The sequence below is a fragment of the Pararge aegeria genome, chromosome 17 (assembly GCF_905163445.1).
Source record: "Pararge aegeria chromosome 17, ilParAegt1.1, whole genome shotgun sequence".
Taxonomy (NCBI): domain Eukaryota; kingdom Metazoa; phylum Arthropoda; class Insecta; order Lepidoptera; family Nymphalidae; genus Pararge; species Pararge aegeria.
The window spans coordinates 4,794,732-4,815,797 of NC_053196.1; the positions used below are offsets into that span (position 1 = coordinate 4,794,732).

At 35.5% G+C, this 21,066-nt stretch overlaps 1 protein-coding gene across 3 annotated transcripts in view; it reads left to right on the top strand.

Annotated features, from left to right (window-relative positions):
* Positions 1-21,066, top strand: part of LOC120630905 (beta-1,4-N-acetylgalactosaminyltransferase bre-4) — a 230,548-nt gene that overhangs the window by 122,664 nt on the left and 86,818 nt on the right. The gene's annotated exons all lie outside the window — the stretch shown is intronic.

Sequence of the window (21,066 nt, forward strand, 5' to 3'; positions counted from 1 at the left end):
CACGATAGAGTCGTTGTTCGCGCGCTGTTACCTATTTTACATTACAGAGTAGTAACTATGTAAAATATTTAATATTTCACAAACTATCTAGTTCAAAATAATTTGTAGAACAAAAGTTGTTAGTTTGAATGTAAGCAACTACGGGTCGAGAGCTATCTGGTATATTTTGACCCTGTATATAATCAAACATCGTCCTTCCATTGTGTCTCAACAAAGTAACTAAACGATTTATTCACCGCGGAGCGCGGCTAGAAACGAACATAATTCTTAAACAAGAGCGTTTATAATATTAAAATAATAATATTTTAGCGATCTAAATACTCTTTTGAAGCAGTGATAGCCTAGTTTGTTGGACTTCGACCGAGTACGCCTAACCCGAGGACCTCTAACTTTTCTAAGTAATGTGCGTTTTAAGCAATTTAAATATCACTTGCTTAACGGTGAAGTAAAAAACATCGTGAGGAAATCTGCATGCCTGAGAATTCTCCATACTGTTCCCAAAGTCGACCAATTCGCTCTAGGCCAGCTCAGTGGATTACGGGCTTAACCCCTCCTCATTGAGGGAGGAGACCCGCGCCCAGCAGTGGGCCGGTAATGGTTTGATATGATGATGACGAAATACTCTTTTATACTCTTCAGTTCTAATACAGGCAATCGTGCTAAAAATGTTCATATGGATGTTATTATAAACTAACCAAAATTAATTCTTTGCTAAAGTGAATTGTTAGTTTTTTTCCGTTTAGTGTTTTAACACCACATAATGAAAACATTTGTCTTTATGCCGAAAAAAATTTCGTATGAACATAAAGAACGAAAATTTTTTAACCACTATATTGTAATCTTTTGTAATCACAAACGCTGGTAAACAACCTGGGCATAAAAGAAGGAAACCAAACGAACACAAAAGTAAAAGGATTTTTTTAGTTTATTTTTCTATACTTTAAAAGGAAAGCAAGTCAAGAGAAAAAGAACAAGGAATTCCTTTATTACCCCCCCCCCCCCCCCCCCCCCGGTTTTCTTAAAAGTCCACATTAGCTTTGTAGACTAACTTCTTTGTAGCTTAAGTGACTTGCGCTTTAAAGCAACCAAGCTGACAATAAATAAAACGCAAAATGAATTTTAAACAATAGTTTTCAACTATACAAACTGAGAAAGGTAATTATGTCTTGTCATTTACTCGTCTTACCTCATACAAAAAGGATGAGAATAAAATAATCGTTATTAAGGGTAAATAATATTTTTGGCATACTCTTCACGCCCAAATTAATTAATAATTATTTTGTGGTAACAGACGTTTATTTTCTCAAAAGACATTACAATTTCACTCGGTTATACGGTTTGTTTAAGCAAATGTTATTAGCACTATGAAGTTGTGATTCAAGTTCCTTTTTAGTAGTAAAGTTTCATTGTGAATATAAGAATTATATTTTTATAATAAAAAATGAATAGGCAAGTGTCATTTTTGACCATTCCATCTTTTTTCTAACAAACGAGTTACACGAATGTCTTTCTGTGACAAAGCTCGTCCGGGGAAAACCTACCGCCCTTCTTATTTCTGCCGTCAGCTATGCTGTGTTCCGGTAAGAAGGGCATGGTTGCCGGTATAACTATAGGCTCATGAAGCATGTTTCTAGCGTACTCTGCGTAGTGTTTCTGTATTTATAGGCGATAGTTTTCCTCATAATCAGTTATAATAATAATAATAAAAATATAAAATAGCAGTGCATTGCTCTACTGGGATCGAACGATTATCACTGACAGGTATATTACAGCTAATAGACCTGATATAGTGCTAGTCGATCGATCAGTGCGCCGTGCACACTAACGTTGACATAACTATTCCACAAGACGATAATCTGGTGAAAGCTGAAAAGGAAAAAGTATTTAAATACTTGGACCTTGCTCACGAGATTACCGCCATGTGGAGTGTTGAGTCGACCGTTGTTGTTCCGATCGTCGTTTCAGTCACTGGTATTCTCGCGAAAAGCTTCGACCAACATCTCAAGAAGCTTTCGCTTGGTTGTTGGATCAAGGGTCGGATACAGAAGTCAGTAGTCCTTGAAACGGCGCGTATTGTGAGGAGGTTTTTCACTCTGGAGCCCTGACCGCCGGTTGCTTGGGCATTCAAAAGCCCCGCAAGCGGAGGGTGGAAGTTTTTTTTTTTTTTTTATAAATTTTTAATAGTGTTTTTTATTTTATTCTTAAGTTAATAATTTAAAAAAAAAGAAAAATAATAAATGAATGAATGAATGAATGAATGAATGAATGAATGAATACACTTTTATTGTACACCACATAAACATAACAAATTAACAGTAAAAATTTAACAAAAGGTATACAATTTGGCGGCCTTATCGCTACATAGCGATCTCTTCCAGGCAACCAAAGGCGCTAAAAACAGCTCAAGAAGAGAGGTAGGTGGTGCATTTAACTGTACTGTGTTGCAAATAAACATGCATAAACCTATATATACAAATATAATATGTACATATAACAAACTTACAATAAAATATATAGATAGTGATAATAATTAATATATACCTATATAATTAATATCAATAATAAATAAATATATACAATATTATCAAACCACAAATAAAACAGAAGGGAATAGGCAAGTTAAAGATCCGCAGATGCAGACAGAAAATGATCTTTGACAAGTTTTTTAAAAATGGTAATAGACTGTGCCTCTCGGATTTCAAGAGGCAAGGCATTCCAAAGCTTAACAGCCTGAACAGTGAAAGATCGGTGGAAGAAAGATGAATTATGTGAAGGCACCCTTAAGATCAATTTCCTTGCAGTACGGAGAACTTCACCAGGGCGACCAACGAATTCAAATTTTTACTTTAAATAAGGTGGAGAAGAAGGAAAAAACAACACACAGTAGAGAATAGAAAGAATGTGCAAATTCCGGCGAAGTCGAATAGGTAACCACTTGAGACGAGAGCGAAATTGTGATACATGGTCATATTTACGTAACCCAAATATGAACCGAATGCTAATGTTTTGAAGTCTCTCAAGTTTATTTAACTGATCGTCAGTTAGGTTAACAAAGCTTGCGTCAGCGTAATCCAGAATAGGAAGAAGGAGAGTCTGTGCTAACATAATCTTGGTAGGAATCGGAAGGAAAAATTGAAGGCGACGCAAAGAACCTAGAGATGCAAAAGTTTTCCTGCTGACTTCCTTTAAGTGATTAGTCCAACTTAGAGTGGAATCCATAGTTACACCCAGATTTCTAACGCTGTCAGAGTACGGAACTATGAAGCTATTGAATTCTATGGGCGGCAAGGAAAACCAGTCAACTCTTGAGATTAGGTTCCGACTACCGATAATAATCACCTGAGATTTTTTAGGATTTACAGTGAGGCCATAGGATCTACTCCATTCCAGGATAACACTTAAATCTTTATTCATCCTTGAAACGGCTGTCGGAAGATTCTCAAGAGATGTTTGAGTATAAATTTGAACATCATCCGCATACATGTGATAGAGAGAAGAGAGTTTTTGAGTAATATAATTAATGAAAACAGAAAAGAGTAATGGTGACAACACGCCCCCTTGAGGCACGCCGGCAGAGATATCACACCAAGATGAATAAGTCTCTTCAACGCGAATACGCTGCCGACGTCCCTGAAGGTAACTACGAAACCAGTCAATCACAGATGGAGATATGTTAAGAGAACGTAAAATAGCCAACAGTACATCGAAATCTACAGTGTTAAAAGCATTGCTAAAATCCAGCAAGGTCAACACAGTTAGTTGTTTATTATCCATGCCCCAACGAATGTCGTCAGTAACTTTCATCAGAGCAGTAGCCGTACTATGACCGGAACGGAAACCAGATTGGAGAGGATTAAGTAAGCACTGCCTATTAAGGAAAAGGTTTAGTTGTTGGTAAGTAAGTTTTTCAAGGACTTTAGAAAGAAACGGTAAGATAGAGATAGGACGGAAATCGCAGAACTTAGTAGGATTAGCCTTTTTAGGGAGAGGAACAACATGCGCACTCTTCCAAGCTTCAGGAAACTTGCAAGAAGAGATGGACTCATTTAAAATGTGAGTGATAATAGGCGAAATAATTCTTATGAGAGGAATAATCATATTACGGCTAACGTCGTCGCTACCAACTGCATTCGAAGAGACTGACAATATGCTTTTCTTAACATCACATTCAGAGAATTGACTAAAAGTGAACGGAGGATAAGCGGGAGTTGGAGTTACGGAAAGAGAATGAAGAGTATTAGCTTTATCTGAACTATTAAAAGAGTTAAGAGGAGATGAGAAATATTGATTCAAATGTTCAATATCAACACTAGAAGGGGATGAATTATGGGATGATTTACCAACTCCAACAGTTTCAAGAAATTTCCAGACCCGGGATGAGTCGCCGTCCTCGACTGAAGTATGAATATGGCGTCGTTGTGCATCTCTACACAATGTATTGCAGCGATTCCTGATTTTAATATACTTTCTCTGGTTTTCATCAGATTGCTTTGCCTTGAGTCTGGACTTTGCAACGTTTTTCTTTAATATAAGACTTTTCAGGTCGTCAGTTAGCCAGGGAGCAGGCAAATGTTTTAGCTTTACTATCTTTATGGGTGCATGAGTATCATAAAGTTGAGTTAAAAAAGAGTTAAAAACAGCAACCTTATCCTCAATGCATGGTGCATTTTCAACCACTGACCAGTCTATTTTGCAAGCATCATCACACAATAGATCGATATCCATTCCACCAAAATTACGCCGCAGAAGTGTTTTAGGTTTAATTTTAGGAGGACGTAGTTTATATGAAAGAAAAATCAAGTCATGATAAGAAAAAGCATCGGCAGAAAACTGGCCATACTTTGAAATAAGATCCGGAGACGAGACTATTATTAAGTCAAGAAGAGAAGGAGAACAGTTCGGAAGTTTGTAGCTGATAAAGGAAGAATATGCATATTACTAGATTCGATAATGGAGACAAATTTTCTAGCTCGACTATCGCCTTTAAGCAGACAAGTATTAAAATCGCCCATTATAATAGTCTGGCTATAATTCGGCACAAATGATTCAAGTAAAGCTTCGAAAGAAGAGAAATAATTTATTAAGAGAGAAGGGCTATAGAAAACCCCTAACAGGGTTTTAGTCTTGGCTAATGATATTTCTACCAGAAGATGCTCAGCAGAATCAATAGGCGGCGGCTGGCATGACGAACTAATAATTTTAAAAGGAATATAAGATCTAAGATAGATCGCCACACCACCACCACCCTTGCTCATGCGATCATTGCGAATCAGATGAAATCCAGGCAATGAATATGACGTCGAAGGCAAACAGGGTTTCAACCAGGACTCCGAAATTAAAACGGCATGAATATTTTGGGACTCAATTGACGCAAGCAAATCAAGATAATGAGCCGGAATGCTTTGGGCATTAATGTGAATAACATTAAAGTTTTTCACACAGTCAGAGAAATGGGAATTTAGAGTGACATTGAGTGGAAATGAGGCTGCTGTAGCACTGTGGAAACTTGAACCACTTAGTGACTCATCAACGGAGGACAATGACAGAAATAGATCACTATCTGTATCTGAGGATGACATATAAATAAGAGATAAATACCTTGTAAAAATAAGAATAATAACAATAATATATATATACTAAATTATATAATACAATAATAAATATAAACTTACCTATATATATACTTATATAAATAGTAATAAAACAAAAAAAAAAAAAAAAAAGTACCAAAATATAAAATATGCAAAATGTACCCAAACATCAAACCACCAGCTTCTTTAAAAAATAACAAATAAAAGAACTGAGACACAAAAGTAAAATAATTGTTTACAACAAGATATAACCAAATTTTTACATTCCTTGCTAAAAAAAACAAGGCTCAAAATATATTACGAAGCTTAAGCAATACTATGAGAATGCAAACACGACGCACACACACACTTTGACTACAATAACCAACGGAGCGCTCGTATGTTTCATGCTTAATACACCACGCTCTATATATGCTAGGTCGATTACAAAGAGGACAGAAACACAACGCTAAAAATAGAAATATAATAATAATAAAAAAAAAATAATAAATAAAAGCAAAGAGCGCTGTCTTTGGATTTATTTATTTTTTGCATTCTCAATAACTTTTACAGATTTACAAAAACCAAACAATTTAAATTCCAATTGACAGAACACATAACATAGTCAATAAAGTAAGTGACGCGTCAGATACCAATTGTCATTTGTCTGTCAGATAAATCCGACAGAACTAAATTAAATATAAAATAACCTTACTGAAAAACTACCTGCTTAAGTATTAGCAAGCGCAAGTACTGTATACAAATAGAAATATAAAGCTGTTATAAACATATATGAAGACGGCGAAATAACAAACTAAGTGCGACACAAGTGAAATTAACAGAAAACTTTAACAGAGTTATTTCCTAATAGGCTTTCGGGCTCTAACTGTTACATGGGGCTTAGGGGTTGCTGCGGAGGTCGGCATAGGCAGAGATGGCCCCGTTGCCGCAGTAGACGCCGTCACTGAGGTTCCAGCTGCACCGCCAACGGGGGCAGGGATAGCGCTTACCTCAGCCACGGATACCAACCGGTGCCGGGTTCCGTCCGCACCAAGCACCACAACACAGCCGTCCCTTGTCCAACACCGAGTCACCCCAAACCGCTTCCTAGCCTCAACAAATGCCTCATGTCGACCTTTAGTCAAAAACTCAGACAGAGTAATACCACTGCCTTTAAGACTGGTTTTGGCAAACCACACTTTATCCCGTAGGCCATGGTCCTTAAACTTCACAAGTATTGCCCGAGGCTTGTCACTAACAGGGCCACCCAATCGATGACACCGGCTTATGGAACTCCCAGTAGCATCAGGCATATCAAGCCGCTCAGACAGTAATTGGACAATCCTCTGCGCTGGATCCTCATTGCGGACTTCAGGCATCCCATGTACAAAAAGCATTTTACGCCTGGACCTAACCTCCATTGCGTCCTGCTGTCTACAGAGTAGTTGGAGTTGAAGCTGTAGATTTTCCAAAGCTGTCATTACAAATGACCGGAACACACTAAACTGCGAATTAATATTGGAGGAAGGACTTGCCGCGGGGATAGATGTCCTGACTTCCCTCTGGAACTCATCCATCCTTGCAGTGAAAGTTACAGCTAGCTCCTCCACTGACTTCTTCAGTAATTCCATGGTTTAATTGTGCAATTTAAAGTAGGTTTATGTGTAGTCAGTGACAGAAAGGCAATGATGTGGCAAAAGTTTAAATTGAGAAGAGTGTTATAAAACAATTACTGGAGTCAATGCTGGTGGTTCTTAAGTTCTTACAGGTACATTTGTAATAGTATATTTATGATTTTTACTATTATTAAACAAATAAAACAAGAGCTAGGTTTTAATATGTCACAACACTTATGCGCCTACCCACCAAAAAAGATTAAGATAAATATTAGAAATAATAATAATATTAAGTTTATTTCAATTAACAGTTACACAGTAAATTAAAAATAGTACAAGTAGTAGTAAATAATGCGAACATAAGGTAATTTGTATCATGAAACCCAAATTCGATAATACTGCTAGCAAGACTGAGTCGCAGTTATAACCCCCCATCTCTCTGGAGCGAGAAAAAACCGTTTGAATTAAATTCAATTGAATGCATTGATAAACTCTTATTTTTTTTTGTTTTTACATTTACATAAATAATAGTAAATACATCCGTAAGAAATTTTTTTAAAAATATAATTGATTGTACTTAAAAATAATCAGTACATCTGCTTGGTCCATAAATAATTACTACCAAATAAAAAAGTAAAATCATTCAGCCACTTTAACACATAAATGCGTGAAGACAAGTAAAGTTTTAAGTAGATACTCCTTTCTGAAAGTTATTAAAATATTTCGCACTCACTTCATAAACAAGCTATAACTTCTCAAACTCAGATAGGTGATGGTAATTAAAAAGTTACTTCAATGGATCACTTGAGGCAGTTTTCAACACTCAACGGTGTAAAATTATGTTAATCCTCGATACAGTCTCGGAAATGTAGCGAAAGTTGCCCTAACTTCGTTCATTACTCTCCGCTGCTGCCATCTGCGCAGATACCGTTTTGTTGCTAACTGCAAACTACATAAGTTGCTACAAAATTCCGGCTTACGTGACTTAAAGTTTGTTTGTACATCACGTTAGGGTACTCATTTGTTACCATAGACAAAGTAATAATACGTGTTTATAAACAAGTTTCAATGGTTTTATTACATTTTTAATGATCCAACAGCCTTTTCATTTACAACTTCTTGGCATAGGCCCCACCTTTTATAGAATTTAAAGCTGAGCCCCTCAATACTGCTTGAATACGGGTTCACTATCAATCCACTATAGCACTATAGGGCACGGTTCTCTTCTCAGAATGAGAATTGCTTAAACGTTCTATTGTATATGTATATGACCTGAATACTTGGTCAGAGTGGCGGACAACTCAAAATTCAAAATTCATTTATTTTAAGTCGGCCTATTTTATAAGCACTTTTGGTAGTTCAAGTCATCCTGTTTGTAGTGTCTACCACCGATTCGGAAGGCAGATTTCATTTAGAAGAAGTCGACAAGGAACTCAGCAGTTTGATATACAGTATTTTGCAGAAGTAAGTACTTATACCGACATCAACACATTTTCTTTTCAACATAATTTATAGTTTAACTATCTTAAGATTTTTCTACCTTGTGAGAGGAGACCCGTTTGTGTGATGATCATGAATGTTTTTCAGTGACTGGGTGTTTATCTGTATATTATAAGTATTTACGTGTATTATATTCATAAAAATATTCATCAGTCATCTTAGTACCCGTAACACAAGCTACGCTTACTTTGGGGCTAGGAGGCGATGTGTGTAATGTCGTAGTATATTTATTTATTATTTATTTATTATTTCTATACCCGTCGTAACTAAACGATAGGTACAATTTGAATAATTTAAAGAGGAATTTGCAGGTACATAATCAATTTTAACTATAAAACTATTTATTTGGATAAGGATCTGATAGGAACGTCTCCATCTTAAGATTGTACCCGTGTTTTGATTGACAAATTATAACAAAAAGCGGTTATTGTGTCTTAACAGTTAGACATTTAGCCTCCCGGATTTTTTTTGTAGGAAATAATGATTACTTTATCCATGTCCATCCATGCATACACCCATCCACTCATACATCCATACTCACAAACTATCGCATTTATAATATAAGTAGGATTGTGGTAATAGTCTTTAAAGCCCACCAACCCACTTTGGATCAGTATGGTGGGTCTATGCTCTTAAATCGTCCTGTGAGGGACGAGGCCTGTGCCCAGCAGTGGGACGTTAATACGCTGCGGATGACGATGGTAAAATCAGTATTTTACAGAAGTAAGTACTTATGCCGACATCACCACATTCTCTTCACATTGGCTCAAACTAGAGTAAACTAACGCAATTGGAGACCAACGTTGGCACCGACGATGGCGCCAACATCTTTGTTGTCGTTTACCAAAGACAAGCACTTTGTGTCTCATAACCGCTCAATGTGGACTAATGAACGAACTTTGAAAACTTCGCTACTTTTCCGAAAGGGTCTTGAGGATTAGCATATTTTATGTCGACGACAACGACTTCAATGGTTTTAGCCTTCAAACTTTAATTCCGCTTGTGTTATTATTATTTTTTTATTTTTTATTAGTGTTTTTACCTACACTTGGAGGAGTTATCAATTTTATTTTTTTATTTTAACTTAATATCTATATAAAAGTTTTCTGAACCGACAGGATTTGAACCTGCGACTCTCTGGCAATCGCGGCCTGAGCGATTTTTCCAATTAAGCTACTATCCGTCTTATAGCGAATTACTATATGCCTTTTACATCAGTCTTATAGCGACTGTACCGTCATCAGTAGGAAACGTTGAAGTTTCGATCTACTTTTGTGTGTTATTGCTGCTCTTGTGTGTTGCTTCAGACATAAATCGGTGTTAAACGGTTTTTTGTAAAGTTATCTTTGACTAACAGTGAACTTAATAAACTAATATATTCTTTAACATACCCCTTAAACGGTTAATGGTTTTATGGTATTCCACCAATGAAGAAGAACGATTAAATACAGTCTATATTTTCTGCCCTGCCTTATCTATACTTATAATAAAACTGTAACTGGAAGGTTTCTGTACTAATTTTTGTCTGTCTGTCCGGGCATCACGTAAAAACAACTGAACGGATTTAAATAAAATTTGGTATAGTGGTAGCTGATATCCCGGGTCAACATATAGGATACTTTTTATCCCGATACAATAGGTTTCCTCCGGGAAATGGGAGGAAATTTTATCAATTTTACTTCATATCTCCGTTAAATTTGCATCTATTTTAATAATTCTTTTTTTATTTGACATTGTATACTACCAATCATGTATTGTCTAGTTTTAATGAAGATCTGATGAATATTGTCGGAGATCAAGGACATAATTCTTCACAGATAACAGCAAGTCGCAAGGCATATGGGACGAATGCATGCGTACCATCCTACTGGTATCATAAATGCGAAAGTTTGTGAGGATAGATGTATGGATGGATGGATGTATGTATGGATGGATAGATCGATGGACCGATTTGGCTGAAATTTGGCAGAGATACTGCGAACTTTTTAACATACGTACCTATGCTATAAGTGAGAAAAATTACTCAGTTACGATTTCCTACTAAGTCATTTTATTTTTGTGTTTGTTTGAGTGGGTCCCTGAATGATTTAGGTTGACAATTGGACCCCGTAGCTAACAGATTCAAAGGTTTATTTTCATAGCACGACATCATTTGCCGGGCCGGCTAATGCGTTATAAATACGTAGGTGGGCATTATCTATGAACATCTTTATATAGATGAAACGCGACATTTTTACATAACGTACTTTGTACACAGATAAGCCAATTGTTACTTTGAATGTCGGGCTTCATAAGCCGTTGCTGACACGTTAAGGTCATGTGGTCAATAAATTAGTTTAAAATGCCTACTCACATATTTTTGATAGCTTATTTAGTTTCTTAGTTCGGCTTAGGTAACTAACGGTACCTACTTACTTTTGGTAGCTTAGTTAGGTTGTTAGTCCGGTTTACCTAACTAACGATACCTACTTACTTTTTGTGGCTAAGCTAGGTTGTTAGTCCGGTTTACTTAACTAACGATGCCTATTTACTTTTGGTAGCTGAGTTAAGTTTTTAGTCCGGTTTACCTAACTAACGATACCTACTTACTTTTGGCAGCTGACTTAGATTGTTAGTCCGATTTACCTAACTAATGATACCTACCTACTTTTGGTAGCTAAGTTAGGTTGTTAGTCCTGTTTACCTAACTAACGATACCTACTTACTTTTGATGGCTGGGTTAATTTGTTAGTCTAGTTAACTTAACGATACCCACTTTTGAATGGCAATAGTCTTGTTGTTATTATAAGGCATTGGTTTTAATCTATATACCTTAAGAATTCAACTTCTGATAAATTCCCTATACAAACTTTATACATTGACACACCGATCAACATTTTTTTTCCATATGGTTCGAATAAAAACATCATTTGATTAGTCGAGTGTTTACATAATATCATTTTATTCCTATATGTACCCACGGAAATGGCACATTCTTACCAATAATCATTCTCAAATTGAATAATACAGCTGGGAAGTTTGGCAGAGTTTAGTTAGTAGTGTATGATAGGACTAAGCTTTGGAGACAACTTTATCAGTACGGAAGTCTCCTCGCCACAAAGTAGCAGTTTGGTGGACTTTTAGATACTAACTCTGTCTATTGGGGAGCAAATATAGACAGGTATTAAAAATATTGGCTATACACTCTATTTCCTTTATCAGCTCATCTCTGGTTTATGTGTGACTAGTTAGTGTCCGCATTCTTCGTCCGTCCATTTTACTTAATCCCGCGGGACCGCTGGTTTTCCGGGATGAAAGGTATCATTTGTAACTCTCCGTTTTATGAACTTACTCTTTGTTGCATACTTAAGGCGTGAAGGAAGGACAAACAAACTAACACACCGTTGCATTTATAATATTAGTGTGCAAACAATCCCAAAATTGGAATGTCATGGCCATTAATTTAAAACCCTGCTTTTACAGTTCAGAAACAGTAATTATAAAGTATAGAAAGAATAATATTTTAAAAAAGGGAAGAGGAATAAATTGCAGTAAAGATAACAAAGGAAGGAGTGAAAATGAAAGACCACTGGTTACGAAGTTTTATTAAATTTTGCAGCTGACGCTTGCTAGACTCGGCTAGCTTGACGCGTTCTCCATAATGCAAAATAAAATAATGGAAACGAAGTTGAAAATCACGATATCATAGTTAACGCGGATGAAGCATAGGGGTGAGTTAGTTTTTTTTTTAATAATAAAATGCAAGTGCAAATCGGACTCGCACACGAACGGTTCCGTACGATAAAAGTTGGTCGACGGCCGATTGGCGCAGTGGACAGCGACCCTGGATCCTAAGTCCAAGTCGAGGGTTCGATGCCCCCAACTGGAAAATGTTTGTGTGATGAACATGAATGTTTTTCAGTTTCTGGTTGTTTATCTTATTTTGTAACATTATAAGTATTATTGTAAAATATTTAAAAAAAATATTCATCAGTAATTTTTGTTTTTAGTACCCATAAGACACGCTTACTTAGAGGCTAGGTGGCTATGTGTTGTAAAATTTTAGGCAATACATTCATCAATTTGTTAATGATAAAACTGTAGTTTATATACAGTAAAACATGAAATAGGTATTTACGAGTAAATTAAAGATTCTACAAATTGATTTGGTTATTCGTCGTGAAGGCAAACTGCTCAAATGTAAGTGACGTATTTGACAGAATGTAAATAATAATGAAAGCACAATGCCGTCGATTTTCAATTAAGGCAGCGATCACAGTTAACGGACCGTTTACGATCAGACTACATTATATATTTGTGTGCACTACACTACTACACTTATTACTTTGATTTAAAGTTTATTTAGACACAATAATAAATGAATAAAAAAAATTAAAAAAAAAAAGAACCGGCTTTGTTATGTTAACGACAAGGTTGCTTGGAAGCATCCGACTCCGCTTTAATCTCTGACAAAATAGAAAAATGAATGTTAAAATGTAAAATGTAAATTTTTGATGTTGTAAAAGAGCAACTGCTGAGTTGCCGGCTCTTCTCGGTAGAATCTGCCTTCCGAACCGGTGGTAGAGTCACTACAAACAGACAGACTTGACGTTTCAAAAGTGCTTATAAATGAAATTCGTTTTTTTTTTTAGTAATGTAACTGAAAAAGCATGTAATAAATATTTTCTACAACATTATTATTAAGTCGGTGCTAAGTAAAATGTAGCTTAAGCCGATAAACCAACATAAAAATAAAACCATTTCGAACCATATTCCTGAGATTAGCGCGTTCAACTAAACTAATTCAAAAGTTTTATAATATTAAAGCTGATCCGTGCCAATTTCAGTGGGCTTAATCATTTTTACACGTGATGAAATTATGTGATTCGGTTATTATTGAGTGCTGTGATTTATTTCCTGACTTCCAAAAGGAGGGTTATATTTTGACTGCATATGTATGTACGTATTTGAATTCCAATTTGGCTATATTACGAGGTTTAAAATGAATGAACTATGATTAAATAAATCATTTTTATTTTTTTGTTCCTAATTTCTCTATATACTATATACTAGCTGACCCGCGCAACTTCGTCTGCATCAAATATAATTAAAATATTTTTAAGCATTTCTATACCCGTCGTAACGTTTTAACGATAGGTCCAATTTGAATAATTTAAAGAAGAATTTGCAGGTACATAATCAATTTTAACTATAAAACTATTTATTTGGATAAAGATCTGAAAGGAAATACAGACACAAACAGTTGTGGGAATCGAACCCACGACCTTGGACTCAGAAAGCAGGGTCGCTGCCCACTCCGCCACTCGGCCGTCATTTCGGCATTTAAGTATCATAACAGTCATCAGGTGTTCTAATTCTAAATCCTCGAAACTTTTTGAATCTTTTATGGCAAATATCTATATCTAAGAACTTCAAACGTAAAGCGAATGAGCTGTTTAAAAAACCACCAAAAGAATTGAATTATTTACTTAGTATAACTAACGTGTATTTTAGTGTATTTGACAAATGTCTTCTGCTTAGCATTTCGAACAGATGGTATAATAAATCAAACTTATACTCTTCTTTGCATACAAAGATCAAAACTAAGAAAGTTTCCATTTGTCTCTGAGGAGCAAACTTACCCATATTCAAAGAATAGATAACATAGCGGAAAGTTGGAATATATATTTATTTTACCCACCTGACTTCTAAACATATCAGTCGCGATTTGTCAAGTACTACTGTTTTTTATTTATTCCTGTTTTTGTACCAAACTTTTCCTTGCCACTGTTTGTAATAAATAAACGTTTTCCATTGGTTGGAATCAAATTAGGCGTTTACTGTTTCATTGGCGCCTTCCCAGACAGGTATGGGTCAAATTTTGGAAGAGACATTTTGTAATAACCACTTATACTAAATCATCATCATCGACCCTCTACAAGGCACGAGTCTTCTGTCAGAATGAGAAGAGTTTAAGCCTTAGACGACCACGCTGGCCCAGTGCGGGTTGGTGGGCTCCTCACACCTTTGAGATTATTATGGAGAACTCTCAGGCTTGCAGGCTTCCTCAGGATGTTTTCCTTCACCGTTGAAGCAAGATCTTAAGCAGTTAAATTATGCATAGGTTGGCGCCAAATGAGGCGGTCTGTGCCTATTTTCGCAACAGACAGTCCGTAATAACAAATATATTAAGTGTTACATAGCTATTTAAACAAGTTTAGGTATTGGATAGAAGCAGGCGTTACTTTGGGGAAATCCATAATATATTTAAAGCAAAGTCAAAATATCCTGAGGATGCTCCGGTTTCAGAGCGGAACGTGCGTAGAGGGTACATTGCCGAGGATCTGTTAGGTGTGGAGTATACGGATTGAAGTAATTATAAATAACACCATGCAGATTCTCCTGCAGTTCGCGGAGTATAGCAAATTAAGCTTAATTGTCATAATACAAGCTTAGGTATCAAATGACAGTTTTTTTTTTTCAATTAACTCGTTTCGGTTGTCAGAAAAATATGTTTTCACGCCATAAATAAGTTTACTAAAGACCCAGCTAAATGGAGACTTATCATTGTTATAAAAACAAAATGACATCAGCGGGCAACATCCTAGGGCTTCTAAAGAACTAGTTTCCATTGTTGTCCATTGCACGATGGGGCGTTATAAAAGTAACATTGAGGTTATAGAATTATTTCCTGCAGTGAGGGAGACCTCGTACAATGTGAATATTGTTAAAGACTTTGCAGGAAAAGATTGCGCGACTGTTAAAACGGCTTCAAACCGAGCTATTGTGAGAGTATGAAAGTTAACCAAAATTAAATTAGACCATGGCTTTTTTTTTTTATAATAAATATATAAATATACTACGACAATACACACATCGCCATCTAGCCCCGAAGTAAGCGTAACTTGTGTTATGGGTACTAAGTTAGCTGATGAATATTTTTTTTATGAATATAATACACATAAATACTTATAATATACAGATAAACACCCAGACACTGAAAAACATTAATGTTCATCACACAAACATTTTCCAGTTTTTGGTTTGGTAAGACTCTTTTTAGTCGGGTATAAATGTGCTGAAAGGAGTCTTCTAGAAGGAGTGTGAAGTCCACAATTCTGCACTGGGCCAGCGTGGTGGACTGCCACACACGCCCACAATGAGAAGGGTTCAGGCCCCTTCTTATTGTGGGAGGAGAATAAAGATATTTGTGACTAAGTCTGTTTATTTTTCGTGGTCGTTGCGTACAACAGGCATACGAGGTTTTACTGCAAAGCGTCACTTTAAAAAAGAACATTATGTGATGTTGTTTGTTCATAAAAAAAAAAAATTAAAAATTAACATTTAGATTAGTCTCAACATTCCATTAGTATTCAATATGCGATTACTACACGTTTTCTAGTAATAAATAACATCTAAAGCTAATAAATGAAAATGATCCATATTGTGAATATGCTTATACTATTCGTAGTTTCATGAATAATAAATTAACCTACAAATAATGATGTTCTTTTGTTGTTTATAACTTTGATGGGAGCGATTGATTGTGGAGGCCAAGTCTATTCAGAGGCGGGCACAGATCCTATAATAATATTGTACATATCTCCATGTTGTTTTTGCAGCACACTGATGAATAAACTTTTTAGTTCGTTGGAGTTTTAGTGTAAAAATTCAAAATTTCTTTATTCATCTAGGCCTATCAAAAGCACTTATGAAGCGTTCACACAAACATGTTTACATAATTGTGTGGGGATGGTGATAACTTCGTTCGACAACTTAAACCTACGAGGGTTCCAAACGCGCCCTGGTTTAGACCAGGAAGAGCCGACAACAAACTTAGCCGGGTATTTTTTTTTTGTTATCACTATCTCACAGTAAATTAATATTAAGCTATGAAGTTAGAGCAATTCACACCCAAGCTTTTTTATAGTTTAAGTTTTTTATTTATTTATTTTTTAATCCTTAACATAATTATAGGATTTTTCTGTAAGCTTACTTTTTATATAAGCTTTGAACTTATTGAGAGACATCTCAAAGATTTCATTCGGTAATTTGTTATGAAATATTAACATCATCAGTCATTCAGTTTTACATCCGTTTTTGACGTGACAACGTCTTAGAATTCGATGGAGCCGGCTGCACGCACGAAAAAACATGACGTATGCAGCGTTACCACGCTCTGAGGCGTTCCATTCAAGGCTCGAAGTGCAAGCGAGAGCGCGGAACGAGCGACAAAGAGGCACAGTCGGCCTCCGCGTTCGACATCTGTCTCTCTCCTACTTGAGTGAGCGATGCGTCCGCGTGGACAGCTTCTATATAATAATACATTTACATGTTTTCGGCAAGGATGAAGTGCAGTGAAAAGTGAATGTGGTGTCAATTGTTTATAGCAACGATAATATCTACCAAACAAATAAAATTAAAATTTTCTTTTGAAAAATGCAACCATTCCATCAGTTACGACGTTGTCACGTTCAACTATCGTCAGTAAGCCGACTTTACAGACAACCAATTTTTTGTAGTAGTAGAGTGTGGTTGCCGATATAATGACAGCCAATTGCTGGTGTACAGACACATGAGGTTTTTACCACCTACACCCCAGGTTGATGAGCATAGGACGCCACTTAGTGGGTCGTGTGCCTTGAATGAGCTATAATTTGTAAAGAGCGTTTTTCTTTGTGGTCATGCATGTATGCTTTTTTATAGTTTTGATTGACAGACCAAGCAGTTGACCCATCAGATGTAAAGTTTAAAACCGAAACACATTTATTACAGCGAGGTTACTATACAATTGATGAATTTCTTAATGGCAAGGTTGCTTGGAAGCATCCGGCTCCGCTTTCATCTCTCACAAGATAGAAAAATGAATGTTAAAATATAAAATGTAAATTTTTGATCAGTTGGTAAAGAGCAACTGTCAAAAAATCCTCTTGATGTCCCTTCATATAATACTATTTTCTTCAAGAAATCTTTCTCCGTCCACGCTACACACCTTTGGAACTTACCACCAGAACATATTAGACACTGCCGATCGGTGCACTCTTTTAAACACAATGTAAAGGAGCATTATCTATCGTTGTCATAGTATATTTATCACTGTTTACTTATTATAGATATATATTTATATTTATATAATATAAATATTTATTATATTATTTTTATGTATTTTGTATATATAGTATATTCAAATTTTATTGCATTAGTATGTAGAATTTTGTTATTATTTAGATATATTAATTATACTTCGTACTTAGTTATTATGAAGTATATTGTACCTTTATTTGACCTATACCAAAATTAAATCATCTTACTCACATCCTGGGGTAGCTGGAAGAGATCTCTTATAGAGATAAGCTTTCCCTTGTACACTTCATGTATGTTATGTTCACAATCGCAATTTATGGTACATAAATAATTAATAAATAAAGATATAAACTGCTGAGTTTCTTGCCGGCTTCTTCTCGGTAGAATCTGCCTTCCGAACCGGTGGTAGAGTCACTAAAAGCAAACAGACGTTTCAAAAGTGCTTATTCAAAATTCATTTATTGTTGAAATAAATGAATTTTGAATTTTGAATTTTGACCCATCGCCAATAAACAGAGCAATACTTCGAAAGGCATGCAGGCTGCCCAGTGTCCATCAAATCGAGGCGTAGGTGTCGCATCATGTTGGCATCACGTGCCTATATTTGTACCGAAAATGCTGCTTGCCGGTAGAAATAAGCATGGCATAGGTAGTTCCACAGACAAACTCTGTCACAAACATCTCTACTACTACGTAAAACTGCTTGATTTTCTTATACTTATTTGATTTAATACCTTTAAAATTTTTAAGTTCTTCTACTGTTCGAAATACCAGATCATTTCTACTTCGCACTTGCAAATTATGGAACAATCTCCCATCTGTGTTTCCTCAAAAATACAATCTAGGGTTATTCAAGAGGCGGATAAACAAATTCCTTAAAAGCCGGCAACGCATCGGTGGCTACTCTGGTGCTGCAGATGTTTATGGGCGGCGGTGATCACTTATCATCAGGTGACCCACTTGCTCGTTTGCCCGCTATTGATATAAAAAAAAATTCTACCCTCTATCTTGCTTTATGTGTTCATAGCACTGTAAACTTCTTATAAATTTCTCTCTTCTTAATAAATTTTAAATACGAACATGCAAGACTGAATCATGTGTGTTCGTATTTTCTACACTTTTTAGATAGGTGATTAAGTCAGGTAACTCTGTTAGTGTACCAAATGACTTTTAGTTCATTTAACTAGGAGAAAGTACGAGGTGGCAGACGACCAAAAAGGTAAATACACAAGTTATCCGAAAACCGTTCCGTATTTCCATCGGTGTGTTGAGTGCAAGATTTTTTATCAATTCGATCGCGTAAAAGTGAACTTTGATTTGTATGGCTTCGTAAGAGCGCCATCTAGGGACCAGAGATAGCAGTCTTTCGACACCATAAAAATCATAGCTAACTTTAACCGACCGAATAGATGAGAAATCCCGCACTCAGACACGGCTTAAAAAAGACTATCGTATTAAAAAGATCCGCCGGCTTTTCTATTTGAAGTCGGAGAGACGATTAATGTAATCGGAAAACTCCTGAGTAATGGAAGCGGATGCACTCCAGTTTACTCCCAATTTAATTTAAATGGCTGCCTCTAGAAAATTTATTTTCAAGAGATAGCATTTCTTAAGCTTCCTGTCCTAACTTTGTACCTTGTTGAAACGGAATTTCTGCTAAATGGATAATTTAATTACATAAAAACGTTTATTTTATTTTAGCTTTAAAATGTTAAAGTAAGTTATAATCTAGTTAATGTACTCAAGATATTTATTTTTGAATGTGTCAATACGGTATATGCAATTGTCTTTATTTGTGCATATCGGGAGGCCGAGCCAGAGCCAAAACGCACCTCTATCTTTTCTAATTATGTGCGTTTTATGGAATTAAATTGCTTCAACGCTGAAGAAAAACATCAAACCTGCATCACCACCAATCCGCACTGAGCCAGCGTGATGGACTACGGCCTTAACTATATTATATTTTCTTTGTTCTATTCTCTTTCTGTTTTTTTCTGTTCTGTGCTGTTCTGTTCTGTTCTGTGCTTCTCTATTCTGTTCTGTTCTGTTCCAATATATTCTGTTTTATTCTGTTATGTTCTGATCTTTTCTATTCTGTTCTGTTCTTTTCTGTTTTGTTCTAATCTATTATATTCTGTCCTATTCCATTCTATTCTATTCGGTTCTGTTTTATTCTATTCTTTTCTATTCCATTTCATTATATTATATTCTATTCTGTTCTGTTCTAGTCTATTCCATTCTATTTTGTTCTATTCTATTCTGTTCCGCTCAATTCTGTTATATTCTTTCCATCATATTCTGTTCTAGTCTAGTCTATTCTTTCGCTTCTGTCCTATTCTATTCTCCTATTACGAGTACAAAATATATAATGAGGTCACAGTAATTATTAAACTTATTGTAACCTATTGACCTATTGAGTAATTTATAAAATAACAATTACCTATGCACATTACAAATATCTACGTTCGTAACATGTTTACGAAAGTAACGTTTATTTTTTATTTAATTTTGTTTAAAAACGCCCTTAGAGCTGTTGTGTTAGAGATAGTAAGTCGGTTTATTTTGGTTTGTTATAAAAAGTAGATTTTTATTGTTTTTTTTTTAATATTTCATTGTATATTTAAGTTTCTTGAATGTCCTTTCGTACGTAAACGCTTTGAAAATAGTTTAAGTATTACTACCGTCTGCTTTACCAATATAAAAGACCGGACTGTAATGGCTTCCATTGTTGTAGCTACCGTCACTTTTTTTTTAAAACCTCAAATGTTTGTAAACTATTTTAAATTATTTTTAATGTTTCGTATAAATGATAAAATGCAATCCAAGCCAAAAAGGTAACTTTACGATATTTTAGTTATGTACATACAAGGCGTTATCAGAAAAATCCTAGACTAAAAAGCCAAAAATCTCCTGCTTTAATTATTATTCACTCTAGAAACTTCCAAGTACAGTTATTTCGAATAACTGTATTTGGAGCTCCGTTAGATCTACATTTTCATCGTTTCAAATTTTTTATATGTTTATTAGTTATCAAATGGCATCGTTTCTTTATATTTTTGCGTTTTTTCGATCATATCTAGAAACTTTGTTTATGTAGTAAACGTAACTTTAGCTTTAGAAAGGCAGTATATAAAATAGGATAGGTGCGGTGCTGACATATTAGAATAAGCAATAGGGATTACATTTTTGAAACGAGCGCATCTAAAATATTAAAATAACACTGTTTTAAGCGGTGGTAGTAAGGCCCCAGATCAGTAACGTACTTTTAAAGGAAAACGGCAATGTCAAGGAGCACCTGAAAAACTTCACAATTTTCC